The 25417-nt window shown below is 44.6% G+C and overlaps 1 protein-coding gene across 5 annotated transcripts in view; it reads left to right on the forward strand.

Annotated features, from left to right (window-relative positions):
- The window catches only part of CALCR (calcitonin receptor), a 304212-nt gene that overhangs the window by 113599 nt on the left and 165196 nt on the right, over positions 1 to 25417 (forward strand). Inside the window, exon 1 of one of the 5 annotated variants that reach the window (XM_090047026.1) lies at positions 15581 to 15603. The exons of the other annotated variants lie outside the window; for them this stretch is intronic. The gene's annotated coding sequence lies outside the window, so the exon portion shown is untranslated. Of the gene's footprint in view, positions 1 to 15580; positions 15604 to 25417 lie in introns of those variants that run through there. 5 annotated transcript variants of the gene reach the window in all.

Below are 25417 nucleotides of genomic sequence, written 5' to 3' on the forward strand. Positions count from 1 at the left end.
AGGGATTTTTTTACAATCATTACTACTTATTTTACAATGTTCAATAGTGTTTCTACTTCAGTAGAAAGACATGGTATCTCCTGCTTACAAGGAGTTTCTCGGTCTGTTTCTACAAGCCATTATGCACATGAGCAGTTTTCTTCATGAGAGTAGTCCCACTGACTTAACTGTCATGGAGGGCATGTCTACATGTGACACTATGTCTCAATGTGCTATGCTGATGTAGCATCCATTGGTGTTTACATGTGACCAGCAGCTACTCTGCCATAGCAGTGTGCTCTCTGGTACAGTGTGCCACTATGGCAAAGTAGTTGCTAAAAATAACCATGAGCAGCGCATACAGTGCAGTACAGGCCGTTAGGAAGTACTAAATCACGGCACAGTAATAACATTGCCAGAGCAACACGTGTAGATGCACCCTGAGAGAGGTAGGTAGCGGTGTTACTCTGAAGTCAGTCAGAAAGTAGGGTAGAGATGCACCTTTATAAACTAATTCAATAAGATATATACATTGAGCACAAGCTTTTGTGGACCCAAGTTTACTTCATCAGATGCTTTGGAAGGACATGTAGAAAGAAGAGTATAAAGAGGAGAGAGAAATTAGAAGACAAAGGAAGGGTGAGAAAGAGAGAGATAAGGGTGGGGGAAGAGGCCTTTTCTAGGAGAGAGAAGCAAATGAGCAGTAAACTTATAGGACCAAAGAGGGTGACAAAATCTAATCAGGGTAATGAGATAAGAATCCATAATCATGTGTGGACAACATTAAACTATCTATGTATATGAAATCTATGAAAAATGATGCAAAAAGAATCAACAAACTTTAACAGTGAAAGCAATGAAAGGTGTGGCAAATGTACCAAAACAACAAGCCACAAATGGCAACAGTCTCCATCAATAAATATAGAAAACAGAAGATGCCACAAGTATCAAATGACAATAAGCCTGTGCTACTAGGAACTATATCCTCAATAGACTTATCAACAACTTAGTATGCTAACATAGTTCTCAATGGTGAAATCATTAAATTCAAAATAGACACTGGATCTACAGTTACTTTGGTGATCAATACTGGGATGTCTGCAAAGGTCAGAGAAAATTTTCAGATGGGCAAGTAATATTGCATTAGAAGTATGTGCTAGTTCAAATGCAAATGGGAAAAAAAGAAGAAATTTTTTATCATAACCTATCTATATAATGCAATGGTTAACAGTTCCCATACTGGGATTGCTAGTGAAACAAGGACTATACCTAGCAGAGAAACTGGACCCAACTAATAGCAAAACACAAGCCATACAAGACATGTGTCACATCCTCATTCCTTTGCAACAGAAAGGAAGAATTAAAGCAGACAAAAGCAATGGGGGTTATTTCCCAAATAGATGTACCCAAAGACTGGTGTGCAGTAATAGTTGTAGTACCAAAAACCGTGAAAAAATTCATGTGTATTTGTGCACCTTACTCAACAAAAACGTATGCAAAGACAAGTGTTTTCCTGTAGTAGAACAGACATTGGCTCAGTTGTCAGAAGCTAAAGTGTTCTCAAAACATGAGGGTTTTAGCAATCCCTCTTGCTAAAGAATCTAGACTATTGACTACATTAATTACCCCATTTGGGAGATATTGTTTTAATCAGCTTCCTTTTGGCACATCATCAATACCAGAGCATTTGTAAAAACAAATCTCTCATGAGTGTGATGGGACAGCCTGACCACCTTTGCCATGCAGATGACATGTTGTCAGATGGCAAACATAAACAGGAACACAATAAACACCTACATGCTGTTTTGCAGTGCTTCCAACAATCTAGTCTCACTTTGAATGGGGATTGTGAATTTGGGAAGAAACAAATAAAATTTATTGGACATATCATTAGCAAAAATGGAATTCAGACAGCCCCAGACAAAATAAAGGCATTGTGTGGCTTACCTGACCCCCAAGATGTTCCTGCCATTGGATGATTACTTGGTATGGCCAACCAGTTTGGAAAATTTTCGCCAAATTTAGCATGGCTAATATAACTCGTAAGAGATCTCCTTAATGGATGCAAGCCAACTCAGTGAGTTCCCTACTGGAATTAATGAGTACCTTATGTAATCTATTTCAAATTGGCAGGGAGCCAATCCACCACTGTCATCAGCACATATGCCCCAACTCTTCATGCAGCTGACAAAACAAAGGAGGAATTCTGTGCCAACCTTGACCATGTCCTTTCTGACATTTTGGAGGGAGACAGGTTTATTCTGCTTGGTAATTTCAGTGCCAGTCACAAGAGACTAGAACCTCTAGAACAGAACCATTGGCAAGGGAAGAGTGGGAAAGGTCAACTCCAACAGCATCCTCTTCTTGACCAGATGTGCAGAACATGTACTCACCATCACCAACAATCTCTCCACCAAAAGAATAGGTACAAGACATCCTGGCAACACCTGTGATCTAAACATTGGCACTTGATTAAGTCATCATTCATGCCCGGGATTACAAAGATGTCTGTATCACTCAAGCTATGATAGGAGCTGATGAGTGCTGGACTGATAACAGACTCATCCACTCAAGTTATGTCACTCAAACTGGCTTCCAAATGACAGCTGCAACAGAAGCAATGCTGATGGAAGGTCACAGATTTATAGATTCATAGATGTAGGGTCGGAAGGGACCTAAATAGATCATTGAGTCTGACCCTTTGCCCTGGGCAGGAGAGAATACTGGGCTCATCTGACCCCAGCTAGGTCATTGGCAAACCTCCTTTTAAAGACCCCCAAGGTAGGAGCCAGTACCACTCCCCTTGGACATTGGTTCCAGACCCTAGCTGCCCTGACCTTGAAATAGTGTCTTCTAATGTCCAGCCTGAACCTACTCCCAAACAACTTATGGCTATTATTCCTTGTTACTCCAGGAGATGCTCAGGTGAACAGGGTCTCTCCCATTCCCCACTGGTTCCTCCTGGTAAATTTGTAGACAGCCATCAGGTCCCCTCTCAGCCTTCTCTTGTGAAGGCTAAACAGGGTCAGGCCCATAGCTTCTCCTTGTAGGGTCTTCCCTGTTGTTCCCAGATCATGTGAGTGGCCCTCCTCTGGACCCTCTCGATGCTGGTCACATCTCTCCTGAAGTGTGGTGCCCAGAACTGGATGCAGTACTCCAACTGTGGCCTGACCAGTGTCATATAGAGGGGGAGGATCACCTCCTTGGCCCTGCTTGTGATGCATCTGTGGATGCATGACAAGGTGCAGTTGGCCTTACTGACTGCAGTTGGCCTTACTCCCTTCTTGAGAGCAAGGAGGCAGAAAGGGATCTTGGAGTCATTATTGACTCCAAGATGAACATGGACTGACAATATGAGGTCATGGTTGGCAAGGCTAACCAGACCTTGTCATGCATCCACAGGTGCATCTCTAGCAGGGCCAAGGAGGTGATCCTCCCCTCTACGTAACACTGGTCAGGCCACAGCTGGGGTACTGTGTCCAGTTCTGTGCGCCCCACTTCAGGAGGGATGTGGACAACATTGAAAGGGTCCAGAGGAGGGCCACCCAAATGATCCGGGGGCTACAGGGCAGACCCTACAATGAGAGACTGCGGGACCTGAACCTATTCAGCCTTCACAAGAGAAGGCTGAGGGGGGACCTGGTGACAGTCTATAAACTCACTAGGGGGGACCAGAAGGGTTTGGAAGAGACCTTGTTTCCCCTAGCGCCCTCTGGCATAACAAAGAATAACGGCCACAAGTTGTTGGAGAGTAGGTTTAGATTAGACATCCATAAGAACTACTTCACAGTTAGGGTGGCTGGGATCTGGAACCAACTTCCAAGGGAAGTGGTGCTGGCTCCTACCCTGAGGGTCTTTAAGAGGAGGCTTGATGCCTACCTAGCTGGGATCATTTGAGCCCAGTTTTTTCTCCTGCCCTGGCAGGGGGTCGGACTTGAAGATCTACAAGGTCCTTTCTGACCCTACTTCTCTGATTCTCTGACTTGTGTCCTCACATTGGCAGCCCATGCTCATTTTGGAATCAAAGATCTCTTTCTGCCACTGTGCTTTTGAGAAGGAGTTCCCCAGCCTATAGGTATCCTGCTGGTTCTTACTGCCCAAGTACAGTACCCTGCATTTGTCAGTATCGAATCCCATCCTATTCTCATTTGCCCACCCCTGTAACCTGTCCTGGTCCAGCTGTATCCTATCCCTCCCTTCTAGTGTGCCCACCTCACAAAGTTTCTATGACCACAGGTCAGTATTGCAGGACTCAAGGGCCCAATCAAGTGATACCTTTTCTACCAGTGCCTTAATGAAAAACAATGGGAGAATGTCAGCAGTACTAGGGGTGTCTTAAAATCAACCATCAGTGCCTGCAAAGAGACTGTTGTATTCTGTACGAGGAAGCACCAAGACTGGTTTGATGAGAATGATTGAGAGATCCAAGAATTGATCGACTAAATGCACAAGACCTTTTGTGCTTGGCAGAACAACACCAATTCCAAGAAAAACAAATTGAATCACCAAGCCAAGGTGGTCATGGTCATCCGTGAATTTTGCCAGTCTGCATCTGATACCTGAATCCAGATCATTAATGAAGATATTGAAGAGTCTCCCCGGGGGACTCCACTGGTAACCTTGCACCACATTGACTTGTTCCCATCAACTAGTACACTTTGGGTCTGACCCCAGAGCCAGTTCCCCAGCCATCAGAGCATGAGATGGTCAAGGCCACAGTTCCCCAGCTTGGTCATGAGGACATCATGGGAGACCAAGTCAAAGGCTTTCTTGAACTCTAGATAAATGACATCAACCTCAACTCCCTTGTCCTGGCAATGCATAGAAGGAGATGAAGTTGATCAGGCAAGACCTTCCAGTAATAAAACCGTGTTGGCTGGCATGCAGTAGGTTGCCTTCTGTTAGCCTGTTGCAGGTGGATCCTTTGATAATTTTCTCCAAGATCTTACCAGAGATGGACATCAGACTGATAGGTCTGTAATTCTTGTAATTTTTGCTCATTATTATATCTTGGATGTGAAAGTCCATTCCCCTCATAGATCTTTCTCCTTTTACTATATCCATGTTATCTGATTAAGCTTAGGTACACTGTTAGCCTGTAAGTCATACTGCTGTTTACTTATTGTTTCTTGCATCTAAACTTACGTTATGACTTGCTAGCATGAAGTGTGGATCTAACCACAGTTGTGGTGAGAAAATGCCCTCTTGGATGTCTACAACAGTCCTGTCTCTTACGAGTTCTTTCAAAACTCTAATTGTAGTATTCAGCAAGAGCATGACCTGCAGTAATAAAATATTTGACTGTTTCCCTTGGTTCCTGGTATCTCATTAAATTTGGCCTGTTTGTATATAGCATTTATATTTCCTATAAAATGAGCCTCAAATGCCTCTTTCATTTTTCTTATAGTCTTTCTTTTCCTTTTCAGTAGGCATGTCTAGACATGCATTTACTTTAACCTAGATTTATTCTGCAGTAAGCTACTGCACATTAAGGGTTTTTGGGTAGGTGTCTACACATGTGGAGATTACTGAGAAGATTTGCTCCCAGTTCCCTGCAGTCCTGCATTGTACCCCTGCTGCCATCAGGGGGGCTCCAGACTCCCCCAGGGCACTAGCCCAAAGGCTGTCAGGGAGCACCAGGCCAGGAGATAGCTGTCTCCTGGCCCTGGGGGGCTTCCTGCTGCTGGGGCAGGGAGCTTCTAGCCCTGGATCCCCAATCAGGGGCATGGGGCTTGGAAAGAGCTGAAGGGGAGGGGTAGATAGCTTCCTCACTGGCAGATCAAGGCAGAGGGCTGGGACCTACCCCCCCCCCCCCCGGCAGCTCTTTCAAAGCCCCATGCCTTGATTACCCAATTAGGTCATGGGGCTGGGACCTGATCCTGACCACAACATTTCTTAGCCAGCCATGGGCTGCACAGACTGATGTATGTGCAGCCTGGAGCTGGCTACAGACTCCCCCAGCCACCTCCAGGCAGCATGTACTTCCCCATGTAGCATTTGGCTGGTGATTCGCAATGGTGATCCCAGCCTCTTCTCTCCCTCCCACCCTCCCCCAAATCTGTGCTTGTGGAGCTGGGTGGGGAACAAGCTCCCCATCCTCCACCATCAGGGAGCTCCCAGCACTGGCTCTGTGACTGTGGAGCTGCTGGTGGGAGATAAGCAGAGTCAGAGAGTTGCTGCTGGGAGATAAGAGTCTCCCAGCCAAAGCCCTGCAGTTATGTAGCTGAGGCTAGGAGATAAGGGTCTCCTAGCCCCCTGCTCCATGATCGTGATCTGGGAGCAAGATGATTGGAGCTCCCTACTTCCAGGGCAGGAGGGCATAGTCCCCACTCAGGCTTCTGTGGCAGAGCCCGCCTTGGCAGCTGCAAGTTCCCAGGGGCAGGGAGCTATCTCCAACCCCCTGATGGATGGCTGACTGGGGGCAGATTTGGCTCCTGGCCACATGTCTACACGGGCACTATGGTAACATTACAACTGCCAAGTAAATTTGCTACTTGCATTTTCAGGTAGCAAATTTACTTGGGATTAGGGAGATTTACTATAAAGTAACCATGTGCATGTCTAGACTCACATGCTTACTTCACAGTAAACTATGCTAAGTCACCATTAAGTGTCTTGTATAGACACTTCTGGTGAGGGGGAAGGCATCTAGAATATCATCTTTGCTCTCTCATGGCTAAGATGATGGCATTTATCTGGTATTCCTGTGTTCTGAAACCATTCAGAACCAGTTAAATCTTCTGATGCAGCAAGGCCAGCTGGCTGCACTCTCACACTCAAACATCTTTTACAGGGTCATCTGTGTTACAGCCTCCATACAGCACTAGGCTTTCAGCCTGTCTTGTCCCTGCTGCAGTATACAGTCTCTCCCTAACTCTGTCTGTACCCACACAGTTTGGGGACTCTTCTTTCTCTCTCTCTCTTTCTCAGCTTTTTCTTTTTTGTAGAGAGAGGGGGTCAGGCCCACTTCTGGCATCGTGAAGTGTCAAGGTGACAAAGAAACATGCAACCAAAGTGTAGATTGTAATTTGGCTCCTTCCAGGAACTTTATTATACTCCTCCTGTCTAGTGGATGTGGAGAACTAGGATTCTGAAATCATTCCACAAAGCAAAAGATCCCCACTCTCATGGATCAGGATTCTGTTGCCTCCAGTGATCACATTCATATATACACTTTAAAAAACAAATTAAAATATATATAATTTAATGCCAATTTAAATCAACACTGCAGATTTGCAAAGTGAAATGACAGAATGCAGAAACGGAGATATCTTAAATGAAGATCAAAACTCCTCAATAGATGAAATGATTGTTTTACTTCTTATTGGATATCTGATTAAAATCCTTGAATAGTTTTCAGTTTACTATTCTTAAACCTTGGTATTTTTCTGATCTACATCTACATAAAAATTAAGATGCAACATGTGCAAAAAACGACAATAGAGTCATTCAAAACCATTACAAATAATATTGCTATGAACAACAGGAAGAAGGAGATTAATCAAAGTGTGGAGACGCAGTTAGGAAGGCCAATCGCACCTTGTCATGCATCCACAGATGCATCTCGAGCAGATCCAAAGAGGTGATCCTCCCCCTCTATGCGGCTCTGGTCAGGCCACAGTTGGAGTACTGCGTCCAGTTCTGGGTGCCGCGCTTCAAGAGGGATGTGGACAGCATGGAAAGGGTCCAGAGGAGGGCCACTTGCATGATCAGGGGACAGCAGGGCAGGCCCTATGAGGAGAGGTTACGGGACCTGAACCTGTTCAGCCTCCAAAAGAGAAGGCTGAGGGGAGATCTTGTGGCCAGTTACAAACTACTCAGGGGGGATCAGCAGGCATTGGGGGAGTCACTGTTCCCCTGAGCAGCGCCAGGAGTGACCAGGAATAACGGTCACAAGCTGGCAGAGGGTAGGTTTAGGTTAGATATCAGGAGGCGCTACTTCACGGTCAGGGCGGCTAGGGTCTGGAACCAACTTCCAAGAGAAGTGGTGCAGGCTTCTACCCTGGGAGTTTTTAAGAGGAGGTTAGATGAACATCTTGCTGGGGTCGTTTGACCTCAGTATTATTTCCTGCCATGGCAGGGGGTTGGACTGGATGATCTGCTCAGGTCCCTTCCGACCCTAGAAACTATGAAACTATGAAACAGTTGTCTTCAACATAAATGAAATTAATAGACATTGGCATCTATTAGTCTTCAAACATTAAGAAACATTTATATTCACTATGTTTAATATAATCTGTCATATTATAGGATAGAAAAACACAATTAACTCAGAGTGAAATAATCCATATGTAAATTAAATTATTTACTTGGAAACACTAGAGACTTCAGGTCCCAAAGGTGTAAGTGAAGATATGTCACTTAGTCTTAATACACTACTGAAAATACAGAATTTTTAACACAAATTATTGGATAATGCTAGTATACATAGGGCTGAAACATGAGCTCTCTACACTGGGGCAACACCATTCAGCACAATAAAATTATTTCTGAAAGAGAATGGAATAGCTAAGATCAGATTGAAAACCACAACCTAAAGCACTCAGGAAACAGTTTGGTTGAAAAGTGAGTACTGCACTTCCATTAGCAGAACAAGGGGGTCAGACTCGATGATCTACTGGGGTCCCTTCCAACCCAAACATATATGAATCTTTAAATTCAGATAGTTTTAATCAGGAAATGTCTTGTTCTTAGTGGCCATCCTCAAAGGCTTAAGAACATGATTTACCTAGTCAGTCCTATTCTGAGCCAATATTTGATCCTGCTTTCCCTTGTACATACATATATGAACCAATCTTGTTCCTCTTGTTCCAAATGGGAAGTTTGTCACTGATTTCAAGTTAAGTAAAATCAATATGTACTACTGTTATTAAAAAAATACATCTCTGTTACTAGTAACAAAATATTCAACATTATAAAAATTACAAGGCAGGATTACTGATCTTTTATTAGGCAAAGTGAAATGCTGTTCCTGTTTTAATTAAAGCTAATTCATTACATGTTAATTAATGGGGGCTAAGAGTAAGGGCTGGGAAATAAAGTTTTCCACTTATCCAGAATCCTGCATTATGCTTTTTTTTTTTAGGGAAACTTAATTAAACTACCCCTTTACTTTGTTTTACAGTTTTTGTTTTGTCTTTTTACAACATTCCTTAGTTTTTGAGCAACTAGTTTGGATGCTTGGTAACAGATTTAAAAGACTACCCCTAACAACTTGTCATCAGCTCCAAAGACACAAAATGCTTGCAGACATTTAAAACGTGCACTTTACCAGAAGCAGCAGCACATTACTTTAACCTGACTTTGTAGCATCTGTAAATATTGGGCACTTCAGCAGGGCTTTCTGGAGCTTTAAGCTAAAGATGATTCATTCAGCTATTAGATAAAAACACCAGACAAGTCCCACTAAAGCGCCCAATCTTTACAGATGTCAGGCAAGCCTAGATGAAGTGATGCACTGCCTCTTCTGGGGATGTGTGAGGCTTGGCAGGGGAACATGCTGAGTTTAAAGTGCCTTTTTTGGGTTTTGGGGTTTTTTTTTTAATGTCTGCAAGCACCCAACATGCACATAGAGGTAACAGACGTTCAGAAGTATTTTATCCTAAACTGAACTGAAGTTTTGTTTGTCTTGTTTTAGATTTTGTAGAAATTAAGGGTATGAATAATACAATTATACTGTGGCAACAAATTTCAGGCTGGAGGTTTATCTTCATGTCAATTTTGTTTCATTATGGCCTTGTTATATAAGTCTACTGTGCTGAATGACAAACACTTGGGGGGTTTTTTCAGTTGCATATGATTACTACTTGTTATCCAATATTTATATCTTAACCAAAAAAATTTAGCCGAGGTAAAAAGCAATTTATTTCTCAATAAATTCTGCATTAAGATGCATACTATTTTTATTGTCATGAGCTGAAAAGTAAAATAAATTGTACAAGATAACATTTCAAAACAATGGCAGAGCCTCAACTCTAACATATATGGGTTTCCCTTGATTTATGCTGTACAGGCAGTCCTCGGACTTATGACACAATTGGTTCCTGAAAACTGCATCTTAAGTTGAAACGTTGTAACTCAGAACCAATTTTCTCATAAGAAACAATATTATAAATGGGGGATTGGTTCCTGACCCTATTTTCACCAAAAATACCTCAGAATTTTGTACTGTATCAATTATACTTGAGTAATATAGCTACATTAATGTATTTATATTGTAAATAGCAATCATATTGATTTGGAAGGATTTCTTTGAGGTGACTTTGTTGGACTTTTTGAAAGGGTCTTGCTTGGACTTTTTGAAGGGTTCTTGGCTGGAGTCTTCTCAGACGTCTTGGCTGAAGGGTTTTCTGGAGTCTCGTCTGCTTTCTTAAAGAAAATGTCCAAGGAAGTTTGGACAGATGTTCTCCAGGGACAAGCGTGACACAGCAAACTTGTTTGCTGGTGTGGCAATCCATCAGATTAAGCATTGTAATGTCAAAACTGATGTCATAAAGTTAAAACAGTGTCAATTTATAAACGTTTTAAGTTTGAAATGTAACTCAAAATGTTGCAAGTCGAGGACTGCCTGTATATGCGTTCCTGGAAAATGGCACAATTCAAATTCACTTAAAGGGAACTCACTTTACGATGTAACAAACAGATATTTTCCAAGACCTCGACTGTACTGACTCCCAGACCCATTTCTACCACTTTTACAAGACAATTTTGGTACTCACCAACAGCAGACAGTACACACAAGCACAGGGCACTATCATAATGGGAATGGCAACTACAGAAACACATGTTGCAGACAATGAGCGAGGAGCACAGATTGACATATGAGACTATATTTTGGTGTGCATCACTCCCACAAAGCAGCTGACTGAAGGCGTTCACCACACCGATCACATAAGAATGAATTTACCTCGCATATAATCAATTTTTGGTATTAAAAGGGTCATCGCATAAGAGCGAATTTGCACATACAGAACCTGCATAAAGCGAGGGAAACCTGCACCAGGAACTCCAGAGCACTCCTAATTACTAAGAGCTGTGCAGCAAACACTCTGTACACCAATAGGAAAATATTTTCTCAAATTGCCGTTGGTTAGGAAAAAGCAAAAAAGAGTGGTGTAACCATTTCTAGATGAGCTATATTTTTAGACCCTCCCCTCCATCTTCTTTTGTCCCTCTCAATTCCCTCCTGCTCAATCCCTGTCCTGGGGATAGATTTTATCACCTTCCTCCCTTTCAAGATAGAACCATTTTACCTTTTCTAGGCTGAAAGTAGGATAGCGTGACTAACTAAGGATACTCTTGCCAGCAAAAGCCCATGCCTCTCTAAATCAGTCTCTAAGGTGCCACCCTGCCCTAACTTCTTTCTGACTTCAAACTAATACAGACAACTACCTCTGCATTCCTAAACTGAGGCAGTAGGCTACAATTCCTTTGCTTACTCTGTTAACATCAGGTTCTATAGTGTTTGGCTACTGTGGGCACATCTATACATGCATATTAATGCAACACAAACTCCAGCACTTATCACACCAGATTTTATTGCTCCTAGGTGCCATGTTTACATCTGCACTCAGGACCTCAACACATTGAGCCGGGTTGAAGCAGCCCAGGCTGGCAGGATGCCCAGGGCCTCAGCCTGCCAGCCCAGGGCTGCTCCAACACAGCTCAATGTGCTTTTCCAACACAAGTGCGTTTTAGTGCAGGACTAGCTGGCATGCAGCCCCCGCACTGAAGAACCCTCATGTCCCAGCTAGCCAGGTCAGTATCTATGTGTGCGCTGCTGTGGAGTTTATTCGTTTACTTCAGCCTAAAAGCCGTGTATCTGTAGATGCTGAGAGTTGTACTGTGAAATTAATTAGTCTGTTCTGCACAAATGTCTTATGTAGATGCTCCCTGTAAGCCCTTTTGTCCTCCAGCAGCATGTGACCAGCAGCTGACTATAGGAGGAGAAGGAGCAGGAAAAAGAAAAGACAAAGCACTATTTATTCAACCAAAGATGCATGCAAGTTAACGACAAGGGTAAAATTATCAATTCCAACCTACCTGTTTCTCCTTTGCCAGACCTTAATTTGGTATCCATCAAACCCCCTCTGTCTGAAGGAGACCTTGAACCCATGTCTCTTTCTTCCTGGGCAAATGCCCTAACTATTGTCCAACTAGGAGCCCACAAGGGGATTAAGTTGTGGATCCCAAGTTCCCACCTAACTATTCCTCCCCTTCCCCATCACTCCAGCTGCAGTAGTAACTAGAGTCTGTGGGCTCCCCTGCCTTGCCCTATGGGGTAGTGCAGTGTGGCATGGTGCAGGAAGTGGAGGCTGAGGCCAGGGCTATGCAGTGTAGTGGGGGAGAAGGTGCCCATGTAGGTGTGCAGTGCGGCAGTTGGGGAGACCACCCACATGGGTCCATGGTGCAGTAGGGGGCATCAGCGTGGCATGCACTCTAGCATGGCCCGCATAGTGTGGCCCAGAGGGTGGGCATCCCTGGCCACTTATATGTTAGAGAGCTCTCTACTAGGCTATTGGGCTAAAACATGACAGCTCCTTCTTGTCCAGTAATTACTCACATAGGATGATTCTAGGGGGAAACAGAATCTCAATTTGTGCCTAAATGCCAAAAGCTACAGTTATGCATGCATTGTGTAGGCACACAACATGAAACAGGATTTAGCCCTTAGTGGCTTGCTCAAAGTTCTCCAGTGTGTTAGAGGAAGGGACTAGAACCTCAGTCTTTCAGGTTCCAGGGTATCACTTTTATCTCTTTTACCTTCCCAACCTCAATATTTTCCCAACCCTTAATATTTTCTTGCAAACTTGGAGTTATACTAACCCAATTACCCCTGTATGACAGAGGAAGACAGCCTGCTTGCTATGGTGCCTCCTCTTCTCTTAGTGTCTGTCTGAGTAAAATATCCTTGCTACTGGTATCAGCTACTGTCAAGCCACTGCCCCGTTGGGTGTTTCAGGAAGGGGAAGTAGGGAGGGGACAAGGGGGCTTTTTAACTCTTTATATTCTCTAACATTGCTAGGTTTTCTGATTTACTAACTCAGATGTTTTAATTCCGCCCGACAACTTGGAAAATAAATGTTCACATTTAATGGCTTAACCATTGTTATCTTAGCCTCCTTGAAGTTGTTAAGCCCAGCTGTCTAATTCTACCTCTAATTCTTTTTTTTTGGTTTGTTTCCCAATAACAGTCTCCTTTGGTATAACCCAGCAAGGCAATGTATTGCTGTAGTTGGGTAAACTAGGTTTATATCATAGTCATAAAAATGTAAATAATCTCTCTCATTCTCTACATCTAGGTTGAGACAGAATGATTATGGTAAAATTCAGACTAAACAGATTTAAATATTGTTAAATTTATCAACATTTGTTGTTGTCAGGACCTGACTGTAGCTGGTAGCATTTAGAATAATTGAATCATTGCAATGAAGAGACAGGCAGACTAGCATGCACTTCATCATTCTCTTTTTTTCTCTCCCGCTACTATTTGCTGTTGGTTGACCCCTATTGAGGCAGTCAATGTGTAACATTTTTCCTAGTAACTGGTGTCCAAGTTTTAAGTAGCACATGTATAATGGTGTTGGCTTCTGGCTGCTCCTACTGTGAAACTTTGCCATGTTGATTTAGGGGGTTTTTTTTCTGAATAAATACAGTAATGAGATTAGATTTATGCTACTTAGATTTGAATCTAGATACTCAATATTTAATTAAATATAATTACATTTTGCTGTCACAAATTTTTGTGTATTGTCAGTGCAATGACAGTTTCCCATCTATGCATCTTATTAGGAATTCTCTGACTGACTCTGGCACATATTACGGAAAAATAAAGTGAAAAAGCAGTTTGGCTGATTATAATTATGATTGCTGTAGTAATAATTAATATTGCTTGTAACTTTTCCATTTGTTAAATAATACTTGAAATTACATATACACCTATTCCTTCTAAATAAAATTAAGCAGACTGAAATTAACATATTTTCTGTTTATCACTTTTGCCTATATATTTCTCAGTTCTGAAATCACTGAAATCATTGTCCTGAATGTCTCTTTGCCACACTCTTCTTAGCTGAGTTTTTTTCCTCATGAAATGTTAGTACATTTTGCATGTTTCTTATATTAGTTTGTGAGCATCTTAATTATATCGAAGATTACAGAGCCACAGTACCAAATTCTGGTTTTGTTACTACGCTTTACCTGCGACACATAGGTTGCTCCTGGTCTTTTGGGTCAATGTGCTTTGAAGATGTTTCATGGAGTTGATTGTATAGTTTTAGGAAAAGGACTTGTATGGCATGGGTTGGATAGGGAGTGTTGGACTGGGTGATTCCTGAAGTCCCTCTCAGACCTACTTCTGTATGCTTCTATATTCTGGTCTTGGGCAAAATCATAAGTCCAGAAAAGTCACTGGGAGATTTCCCATTATTTTTGGGAAAGGCCAAAGGCCATAGTGGAATCCCTCATTTATATTAATGTAAATTTAGAATAATTTCTATAAATTCTATGTTGATGATCTAAATCAGTGGTTCCCAACCCTGGGTCACAATCCAAATGAGGGTTGTGAGGGCAATGCCAGTGGCACCACACACAAAAGACAAGCTGCACCATGTACCGGGAGCTACCAGCAGTGGGTCATGGAAAAAAAAGGTTGGGAACCACTGATCTAAATATACATTGTGTTGCTGCCAGGACTCAACTAGTCACTCTTGTGCCACTCTCGCTTGGGTGTTTGATGTTACGCACCTCTTGGACTCACGCCTCTGTCTGAGCTGGTGACTTCTGCCCGCATCCTTGACCCCATGCTCGCCTGCCATGACTTGGATGACCTCAGTGTCCGGGGCCGTTCCTCGGGCGTGCTCGTTGGCCCAAAGTTCCTCCCAGCGGTTACTCTCGGGGCTCCGCCACCCCTACGCCCCGGCCTTACGCCTCCTATGTAGCGGTATCAAGCTGGTCGGCATCTCACTCCTGGGACCATCAACTGGGTCCTACTCAGGCCCCCCCCCAACACGCTTACAGTGCGGGTCCACTACCCTTAGATACCCCTGGAGCTCGAGGAAGAAAAAAACCAAAAGAAACGGAAAGAAAGAAGCTCCAACACAAAACCAGGTGTGCTGCCCCTTTAACTATCCCCCCCACACACTTCAAGGGAACACTGGCTGCCTTATCCCTTAGGCACTCAGTTCCCTGCCTGCTCCAAGTCACCTCTTAGTCCAGCGGCGATGCTCTCTTTGGCTGCGCCTCTTTCCTGGATCCCTCACAGTCCCTCTCTCCTGGGGCTGATCTCTTCAGGGGTACCTCCTGTTGTCCTCACAAGGCGATCCTGATGTCCCTCCGCAGCTGCTTCCACAGCGTCACCTAGATGACCCTCTTCTTCCTTCTTACTCCTGTCCCAGACGTTCCTACTCTTCTGATCCGGTGTACCAGCTTGCCTCTGCTGCAGGGACATCCGTTGCTGTATTTTCTCCCTCTCTGCTGGCTCCGCAGCGTGTGCCGCCATTTTTATCTGTGCCGGCTGACATTCAGCGCTGATGTCACTGGCCGGCTGCAGCTGTATAAACAGGTGGCTGACAAGCTGCGCAGATTTTGTCTTCTGTCCTCCACGTGCTGTTTCCTGAGCTGCCGGTGAGTATTCTTGCGTCCCTCGCGTCCCGGGACACACTGATATTAATGTGATCAAAATACAGCCCACTGACATCAGAAGAATTACTTTTCTGATTGATTGCAGTTGCATAATGGTAATTATTTGTACTGTGTTGCACATATAATGATGTACTTCATTTATAATCTTTATTTTATATTGTTTGCTCATACTGCAGAGGGTTATATATTGAAAGCTTAATCAAATGTTAGCATTCTGTTTTTACCAATAGAAGTGGGAGTAATTGGTGGGGAAGCATATCTTTTCACTTCTATATCTTTTCTACCTCTCCAGTAGCTGACCCCCCCACATCATGATTTCTTCATTCTAAAGGATAAAATGTATTGCATGCTACAGTTTTCTATTAATGATTCTGCTCCATCAACTTCCATCAGTGTTCAACATCTTGCAGGACTTAACTCTGTTCTGGTCTAGAATTTGACTGAGGGGAATGTAGAACACTGGTGGTGATGTAAAGAACATAGATGGAACATTTTCATCTTCTATCAAAAGCTACTTTAGAAGTTAGGGAAACTTCCCACAACGGGTTTTTGGGTTATGATCCATCTACCAAGGGTTCATATAAGCATTGCATTTAGATCAACTAAGGTTAGGTCAATCTAAATATCTAGTCATTCAGGAGTTCACAGGGCCCACACCCCCAAAATGGTGTGCCTGATCTAAGTTAGATCTACCTCAAGAGATCTAAAATGGGTTAATCTGGCATAATAAACACCTGCATGCATTCACAGCACAGCCTCACAGATGGGAAAGCCCAGCCACTCATCCTAGACCTTGGGCTGTGTTGTTTTAGCCCCCAGGACCTGCTAGGCCCTCCCTGGACTTGCCAGCTCCTCCGCCCATTCTGACTTAATTCCAGCAGACTTAGCATGTACATGGCAGGACCCAATTCTGGTTTAGGTGGCTCAAAGAAAGCTGCCTAACCTGAGTTGAGTTGTCTGAATGCTTGTTCATACCCTGGGGTGGTGGCATAAGATAATAAATGGGAACATTGTGTTTTTTCACATAGTGAATTCTTTATTCATTTATTTGACCTTATGGTGGATTTAGACCTCTCCAAAATACAATACAATTAAGGTTATCCATAGTTTTTCTGATACATGGAAAGATAATACAGTGCAGAAGAGTTTATCAGAAGTCTTTGTTATTAAAAACTGAGTACAGGAGCATCTTCCAGTCCCTCATTCTATAGAATTAGATTGACGAGGCACTTTTGGTGGAGATGATGTGATTTCACTGATTGTATATTTTAAAAACCAATTAGAAAAAAAACCAAAACCATTACTAACAAATCCCTAGGCTATAAGGCCCATCTTTCTACATTCTTGATATGGCTTACCTACTAAGATCACCATAATTTTTTTCTTTTCCCACTGAAAAATGTTGGTTTGTAAGTTCCTGCTACAGATGGATGTCTCTAAGCATAGAGTCATAGATTGTAAGGCCAGAAGATCATCAGGTCCAGCCCCCTACACCAAGCATGTCCTCAGAAACGCCTTAAATGAAGGCCCTGATTTAGCAAATTGCATAAATCTTGTGTTTAAAGTGTAGGCATGAGTTTGACTGCTTTGCTGAATAGACATTGAACTAAGAGCATGCTGAAGATATATTTCTTTTTTTCTTTATGTAATTATTTTGCTGAATCAGGGCCTATACAAAGCCCTGAAATTGGAATCTCCCATTTGGCATTATACTTAGACCCTGAACATGGGGGCATCAAAACAGTTAGTGAAGTACTGTTCATATTTCCTGTCCTATTCTGCTGTCAAGGAGCAGGGATAGCCACATGAGCAGGGATCCGGGTTTTCTGTTTGCCACAGAAAAATGCAGTAAAACCTGGACTTTCTAATTGTAAGGAGAAAAATATAGATTTTCTCCTTTAAAAGAGAAAAAGATGGGAAATGGCAGGTTTCCCTTTGCAAGCTGGCAAAGTTCTAGCCTGCAAAGGGCTGAAAGGAATGGGTAGAGGGCAATCAGCAGGAGGTGCCATGTGCATGTGCACAAGTACACATGTACTTGGCTGCCAGGCAGCCTGGAGAGCAGCTCCCTGTAGGTGAGTCTGGTGTCAGGAATTGAGGCCCCCATAGAGAGGGAGGGAGGGAGTTTAGCAGGGCTAGGGCTGGGGCTACTGCCCAGCCTAGGTGGTGCATGGGCCTTGGGGCCTGGGGCCATGTGCAGCTGCAGGACTAGGGTGGGGAGCAGTATGGGGCCACAGGCAGCTTGTCCAAGGGCCTGGCAGGGGGGGAGCGGGGCGCTGGCTCCCTGCCACTATGCATACTCCCAGGGGAGGGATAGGTCGCAGGTACTCCCCAGATCTGTGCATGGGGTGGTTGCGGGTGTGTCCTGGCCATGGTGGGTTTGGGCTCCCTGCCATGCTGCTCTCTCCCTGGGACCTTCAGAACCCAGCAGCTGAGACCCAGCACAGCAGGGCAGAATGGGGTGGGGAAGTTGAGTGCTGTCATTGAAAGCCCTGGATCACTATGGTGAGATGACCCCTTCCCACCTGGCAGCACTGGGTCTGGCCATGTATAATTGTGCCCCTTGCTGCTACTGGGTAGGCAGAGCCTCCCCTCCTGGCCCTACTCTGTCTTGCTGTGTGGGTATTCATGGGGCCATGGAGGCCCTAGGGGAGGGCAAGAGGATGGAGAGTCCAAGCCCAGAGCGGGTAGCCTGTATCCATTCCCCTCCCTTCCACAGGCTCCACTCTGGCCATGCCCCCTGTGGGGGAGAGGGAGCCAGGCTCCATGGTCCACTTTGCCGCAGCAGCTGCCACCTCCCACAAGTGGCAGCTGGGGCTCAGGCACTGCTGTGGAGAGTAGGGGGCTACAGACCCAGGTCCCTGCCCCTGTAGCCCTGGCACATGGGGGCCTCCTCTGGCAGGGCTGTGAGTGGAGAGTGAGGGGCACCAGCAGGGGCTGTGGCTTGAGAGTGAGGGGCCTGGACCTGTATCCTGGTGATTGAAGTGGGCAGGAGGAGCTCTGATTATCCATGATTAAAACCCAAAGTCAAATGCCAACATTTATAGATATTGAGAAGTTATTTTATTATAGTGATTGAGGCACTGGTAGGCTTCACCATTGCTTTAAAATTGTAAATATATATATGAAAAACATTGTGTTCAACTGATCCTTATATACATAGTGGTGTTTCATTTTAATTGTGGATTTTGAGTTTTTTAATCAGAAAATTTGCAAAAAAAATTTAAAATGAGAATTTGCAAATTTTAAATAGAGAAAACCAGGATCCCTGCATATGAGCAAGGGATTGCTTTGTTTTTTCTGGTTAGGGTAACAGTAGATTGTTCTTTACCTTAGCTCTACTACCAGTTTACATTCTGACTTAAAACTGTTGATTCACAGTAGGCATACTTTCAATTATGCTAGCAATAACTGTGTTGTTCCAGCATATTTCACCCTAGCTTGAAAGTCAGTGTAATGTCTGTAGTTCATTTCACTCATGGCTCTGATCAAATTATTTCTACAAGTCAAGTCACTAATGCCCTGAGGCATAACTGGTAGAGTTTGCACACTGGGGCTAGGAACAAACATTCAAAAAGCCTGAGCCTGAATTGATTCAATCTTTACAAGTTAGTTTACTCCAGCTAGGCTGAACCAGTTTTTAACTGGATAGACATCCCCTCTGCACTAAGGAAATGCTGGCAAATGCTTGCAGTGGCTTAGGCTCGAAGCTGGGGGGTGCTAGAGCAGCCTCCCTTCTCTCCACAGATCTGAGTTGGAGAGGGGCGTGGCCATGCCCTGGCAGGGCACTCTAATTAGGGAGGTCTGCCTGCACCTTCCCAGGCTTTTCCCTGCTCACTGCTCAAGGGGTGGGAGTGTTGCCAGAACCCAGCCCTCTGCTAGCACTCTGAGGCAAGGGGTGTGTGGGGGTGGGGGGAATATGCTGTGCATGCACCTGCTGATGATATGGAGATTTTCAATCTCTCTCCCTGCTTCTTTATACTGTCCGCAGCAAACTGACAGGTAAGCAGGCCAGCTGGGGGCTGATGACAGTGTTTATCACCCCATTAGCAAATCAATAGCTCTGTATGACTTCTTCCCTTTACTTCAAACTCTTCTTAAATAGCTTTTTCCAAGGGACCTTACCAGCTGACCTGTTGATTAGCTCCAAAAAACCCTGAGCAGTCACTGCTCTGTCTGCCTGTCCCAGTGAAATTGGAGACACTCACACACAGAGACACCTCTCAGCATTAGCTAGCATGCCACAGAGTCTGTGAGGCTACAGTTCATGCTGTGGAAGATAGGAAGGAGGGGATCCCTGCTTGTCCAGCAAGCGGCAGGGGGGAGAGAGGGTAGGGCAGGGGGAAGCCAGGCAGATCCTGCTGTACCTGCAGTCTCTGCTGGAGCTCCAGCCAGGGAGCAGAGGGGAGGGCCAGCCCTACCATGGAGCAGAGAGCCTCGCCCAGCCCAGAGAGCATGCCTGGATGCTGGGGGAGTCTGGTTTATCTTAAACTAGCAAAGGGTCTGGGACAGACATTGCATAAACCAGTTTGAGCCAAATCAGTTAAACCTGACACTACATTCAACTACGTTTATCTCAAATCGGTTTTGGCCATTTTCAAACTGGCTAATGTGCACTGAACTTCTGTTTTGGTACGGTTTAAGTGATCAGTTTCTGATCACTTAAACCAGTTCATGTGTAATGTCTGTCCCTAGCCTGGGTGTCAGAATGATGACAGGGGGCTCAAGGCTCCAGCAGTATAAAGCAGAATGGGAACAAGATGCTGCTGCAAAAGAAGGTATTGTCTCCCAAGTTAAACCTTCTCTAGACCAGCAACCGCTATAGTTTTGTATGGCTAATAAAGAGCCAAAGCACTTACTTCAGTGGCTTCAGGACCAGGGAAGGGTTAACCTGGCTCTTGGCAAGGGACACATCTCCTTGCAGCATCACTGTGTCTCCCACAGAAGGAGAGGGTGTGGCTGACTCTCGCGTCTACTCTGCTCCATGCAGCTGAAGCCTCAAGTCCCCTGCCTCCATTCTGGCACTCCCCTTTACTGAGCACCCAGAGGTCATAGCTCAGTTACCCACCCTTAGCAATGCTACTGCTAGTACCTACGTGATATTGTCAGATCCACACTGCCAGTTTCTGGGTCTGTAGTTAATTATCCAACAACATGCACACAAAAATTTAGTTCCTTTCTGTCTAACACTACACTTAAAGAATGGGTCTTGAGATCTATGCACTGAATAAATTTGTGTGCATCACATTAGTTATGATTTGGGACCATTGTTTTAGCTAAATGTCAAATCAAGGATTTTAATCAAATAAAATCACTGTATGTAGACAAATTGCCGCAAGAAGATTTTACTTATTACAAGTGTCAGAAGCAATGAACTTCAACTCCCATATATTGAAGCAGGAATATTTCTGCAAAACATAATGTCATTTATGAATATCAGAATGTGCAAAAGAGGTTAGTGAAACAATAACATCTTTACATATATCCCTACCAATAACAACAGCCACCATAAATGTTCTCCCTTGTAACAGGGAACCAGAAAGCTCCTACTTTAAGAGGAAACTAGTGTAAACTGAGCTGGATCAGGGACAGCTGGCAGCTTAAAGCAAGCTAGCTGCTACTGCTAGATCCAGCTAGAGGTCCACCCCAGGAAGGTAACTCGCACAGGGATTGGAGACAGAGCAACAAAATGCACTAAGACAGACAGAGAGGCAGCCCATGAACTCAGTTTAGCCCTAGTGGGGAGGACAAGGAGGGTCATCAAGGGGGATCCTGGTTTTCTCTGTTTAAAAATTGCTAATTCTCTGATAAAAACACAATTTCAAATTCTCGGATTAAAAACCTCAAATCCATCTTTTTTTCATGATTAAAATGAAATGTTATTCTATATATAGGTATCACTTGAACATAAGGATTTATTGATTTATTTACAAGTTTAAAGCAACTTGGAAGCCCACCAGTGCCTCAATCACTATAATAAAATAAATTCTAAATACCTATAAATTTTAGCGTTCGATTTTGAGTTTTTTATCATGGAAACTTAGAGCTCCCCCACCCCATTTGCTCACTAGGACACAGGTCCAGCTGTGGCTGTCCTCCCGTGCTATTTTGTGGTTCTGAGAAGCCTTGATATGCTGGTGCCCTACCCTTACAGTTAAACCAGTGGTTTGGGCTTGGGACTACAGGGGAGGTTTGGAGGTTCCAGCTTTCTTGAAGGGCGTGCAACTACCAGGAAAGTGGCTAAAAAATTGAGAGTAGTGGGGAAACAGCTGCAGGATCCATAGCCCAAGTGGGGCAAGAACTGGGGTCCAGGACCCATAGCCCAAGCGGGGTGAGAACAACCCACAAGGGTAGAGACCAGAGGCCAGGGACCCAGTAGCCCAGAAGGGTAAATTCTGGGGTCAGGAGCTCGGAATGAGAGACAAGGGTCATAGGCTCAGAGAGACTGTGTACTGATAGGAATTGAGCCCAGAAGCCAGGCCTGGGACAGTGGGACCTTGGCTAAGAGATCAGCTACAGTAGAGGGCTAGCAGCTGTGAAGGCTGAAGCCCCAACAAGAGAATAAGGGCCTGAGGTGGCCTGGTGGCTTTGGGCACAAGTGTCCCAATTACGTGATGATACATAACCCATGTGAGGTATGGGCATGGCTGTAGGGAAGGTTTGGAAGCTGTGAATAGTCCATAAGGCAATGGCTGCCTCGAGGCACATATGGGCCAGGAACAGCATTCCCTCTAAGCTGCGTGGTGTGCATGGCCATACAGGTGCGCCTGGCAGCACAGCATGAGCACGTCTGCACAGCCATGCACACCACACAGTTTAAAGGGAACACTGGCCAGAAGGGCCCAACTACTGAGGGGTTGGGTTTAGGCTAGTGGGTCCGGGAAGAGATACGATGGTGAAGAAAACACAATGACACATTCTAGAACTGTTAGGCAGCTTCCCTTTAACCATCTAACATTTACATCAAGGCATGGTAGTTGAGAGCAGAAGTAAGGGTATCTAGAAACAGCATAAGGCAGTACCTATTTGGCTACCAGGTGGTGTCATGGCCACCCCTGGGGCCTGGTCCTGCTATACCCCTTTATTTCTGAGCACTGTATAATTCATCATTACATTACCACAGGTCAACCTTTTTAATCACCTAAGAATTGCATGAGTGACCAAAAACAGAAGGCTTCATGTGTTCTCTTCTACATTTGGTTTAAAATATGTATTCTAAGGTGCAAGGTAAGTACCGTCTCTTATTATGGTAATGCATTTTACTATGAATACGTCCACCAAAAATATTGCAGTCTTCTGGAACTGCCAACTGTGGAACATATACTGTGTTCTTATACAAAATGAACAAATTTCCCCAAAAATCAGCCCTCGAAAAGTGGGGTGTGTGCTTTAAGTGGGAAAGCCATTTCTTCTATGAAAAAGCAGAAAATCTGGAGACAGTGTGCATGCCATGTGGTTGCCAAGATGGCTGCCACTTGTGTCTGCTTCAGCAGCTGTAGATCCAAAGCCCTGCATTTAAAAACCTCTCGGAGCCATAGTTACTGGCTGAGCACTGTAGATTGTGTCTGAAGCAGCAAGTGATCTGCTGATAGTATCTTGATGTGGCTTGTAATATGGAAACATTTCATTTACAGACATTTATATAAAAAACTGCTTTTAGTGAAGAACTAACAATCTTGCCACTGCCCTGGCTAGGTTCTGGGACCTAACTTTGTGTGACAGAGTAAGTCCTGGAAATATAGTGTCCAGGAAGACAGTATGGATGAGACTGCTGGCACCAGGAAGTTTCTGCTGCCTCCTGCCTGTCTCCTGAGATGCTACATTTTCCAGACACTATATTCCCAGGAAGGCTTACTCTGTGTCTAGGCTTGGCAGGATTCAATTTTTAATTGGTAAACACTGATATACATCAGTTTTTATTTGAAACTCAGACCAATTAAAATGTATTTCCATAACTAATAATCAAAATTTATTTAAAAAGGGGGGAGGTGTAAGAAAAATTATGGCTGATGTGGAGTATGTGACAACGGTGGGAGCAGTCTTACAGAACCATGCTGACTGTAGTTTGGACTGCAACTGCCAGAAACCCTAGGGGACTAGGAATGAAAGAAGAAGAAGTAGAGGTATACCAATATATCAGTCACATATCAGACTGGCACCCATAACAGGAAAATCAACATTATTGGCAATTGGCTTTTTTTGGACAATAATGTCACCAATAAATGTTGTGTGCATGCACGTAGCTGTGGCATACATGGGCCCAGAAATGCAGCCCGGCAACTTGGAGAGTGGTTTCCTGCCAGTAAATCTGTAGGAGAGAAAGGGGCATGGGGAGGGGGCAGATCAAGGCTTCCACGGTGAGGGAGGGAGTATGGCAGGAGCAGGTGCTGCACAGACAGGGCAGTGCATGTGACCCCAGGGCCAGGAGTGGGACAGAGATGTGGGTGGCTTGTCTGGGGCAGGGCAGCTCCCCACTGCTGCATGCACCCCTGGGAGAAGCATGAATGCCCCTGGCTTTGTGCAGTGGGTGAGGGCAGGCTGCCCACTGCAGGCTCAGGGCCAGAGCTATGCTCGGGGTGGATGGGGGCAGGGTGGGCTCAGCTGTGTGGGGTGCATGGTGGTGCTGGGAGGGGGTGGCTAGAGCCCCCTAAGCTCCCTCTAGTGCCTCCCTTGCTCAGGGCTCCAAGGGAAAGGCAGCAGAGGTGGCACTGGGGGGGGGCTTGGGGGCTCTAGCCACCACAAAATTCCCCATAGACCCCCATTGACACTGCTCCCAGTGCCACCGCTGCCACTGTGTACCCCATGCAGCTAAGCCCACCTCAGTCATGCCCGTCCCAAGCACAGTGCTGGTCCAGCCCCTCCCCACTGGGAAGAGGCTGGCACAGCCCCTGCCCTCACCCTGTGCACAAATCCGGGGGGCACATGCCCCTCGTGCCTCCCCTAGTGTGCGTGCAGCAGTAGGGAACCACCTCCTCGTTCTGACTAGATGAACCACCCACAGCTCTATCACACTCCCTGCCCCAGGGTTGCATTCACTGCCCTGCCCCTGCCCCATTCTGTCTCTCACTGTGGGGGCCTCAATCTGCCCCCCCAACATCCCTTCCCTTCCCCATGGCCCTTCCCCCCAAGATGCCAGGCTGCATTCCTGCAAATCGGCTGTCGGATTGGAATTGGCCAATATGGCTGATAAATTGGCCATTGGTATCAGCCATTGGTATCAGCCAAGAAAATCTTTATTGCTGCATTCCCCTAAAAGGAAATACTACCAAATGAACAGAATGCATTAAAGCAGGTATGATTTATTGATTTACAGATATTTAATTTTTATATTTTGATGTGATTTTATAAAGCTGTTAACCATATACTGTCATTAGTTAATTGTCTGCCCCTTACACCCCTAATTACATGCAAACCTGAAAATTTAAATAAACATTGAAGTACATTAATATTATCTGTCAAAATTATTTTTTAAAAAAATGAATTTCTGCCAACCCTATCTATGTCATGACTTAGAAAAAATCTTTTCCACAATCTGCCTTACAAAGGCAAGGGGCAGGTTTTATTTGATTGCGTGCTGTATGTGACTAAAATGCAGTATTTAATGCATATTCTCATTACTGCACTGCACTGATATTGCAACAAAGGTAACTATCTGAATGCAGCCTTTGTAGAAGGCAAACCCTTTTAAAATATCTGTAATGCCATTCTTCCTAGGTGGTGCTGTTATCTGTGTATAGGCTCTTATTCCTTACAAATGAAGACAGCTGCAGTAATTTTGACAAGCTTTTGTCCCCTTGTG

The sequence above is a fragment of the Crocodylus siamensis genome, chromosome 5 (genome assembly GCF_052110815.1).
Source record: "Crocodylus siamensis isolate JL-2025a chromosome 5, ASM5211081v1, whole genome shotgun sequence".
Classification (NCBI taxonomy): Eukaryota; Metazoa; Chordata; order Crocodylia; family Crocodylidae; genus Crocodylus; species Crocodylus siamensis.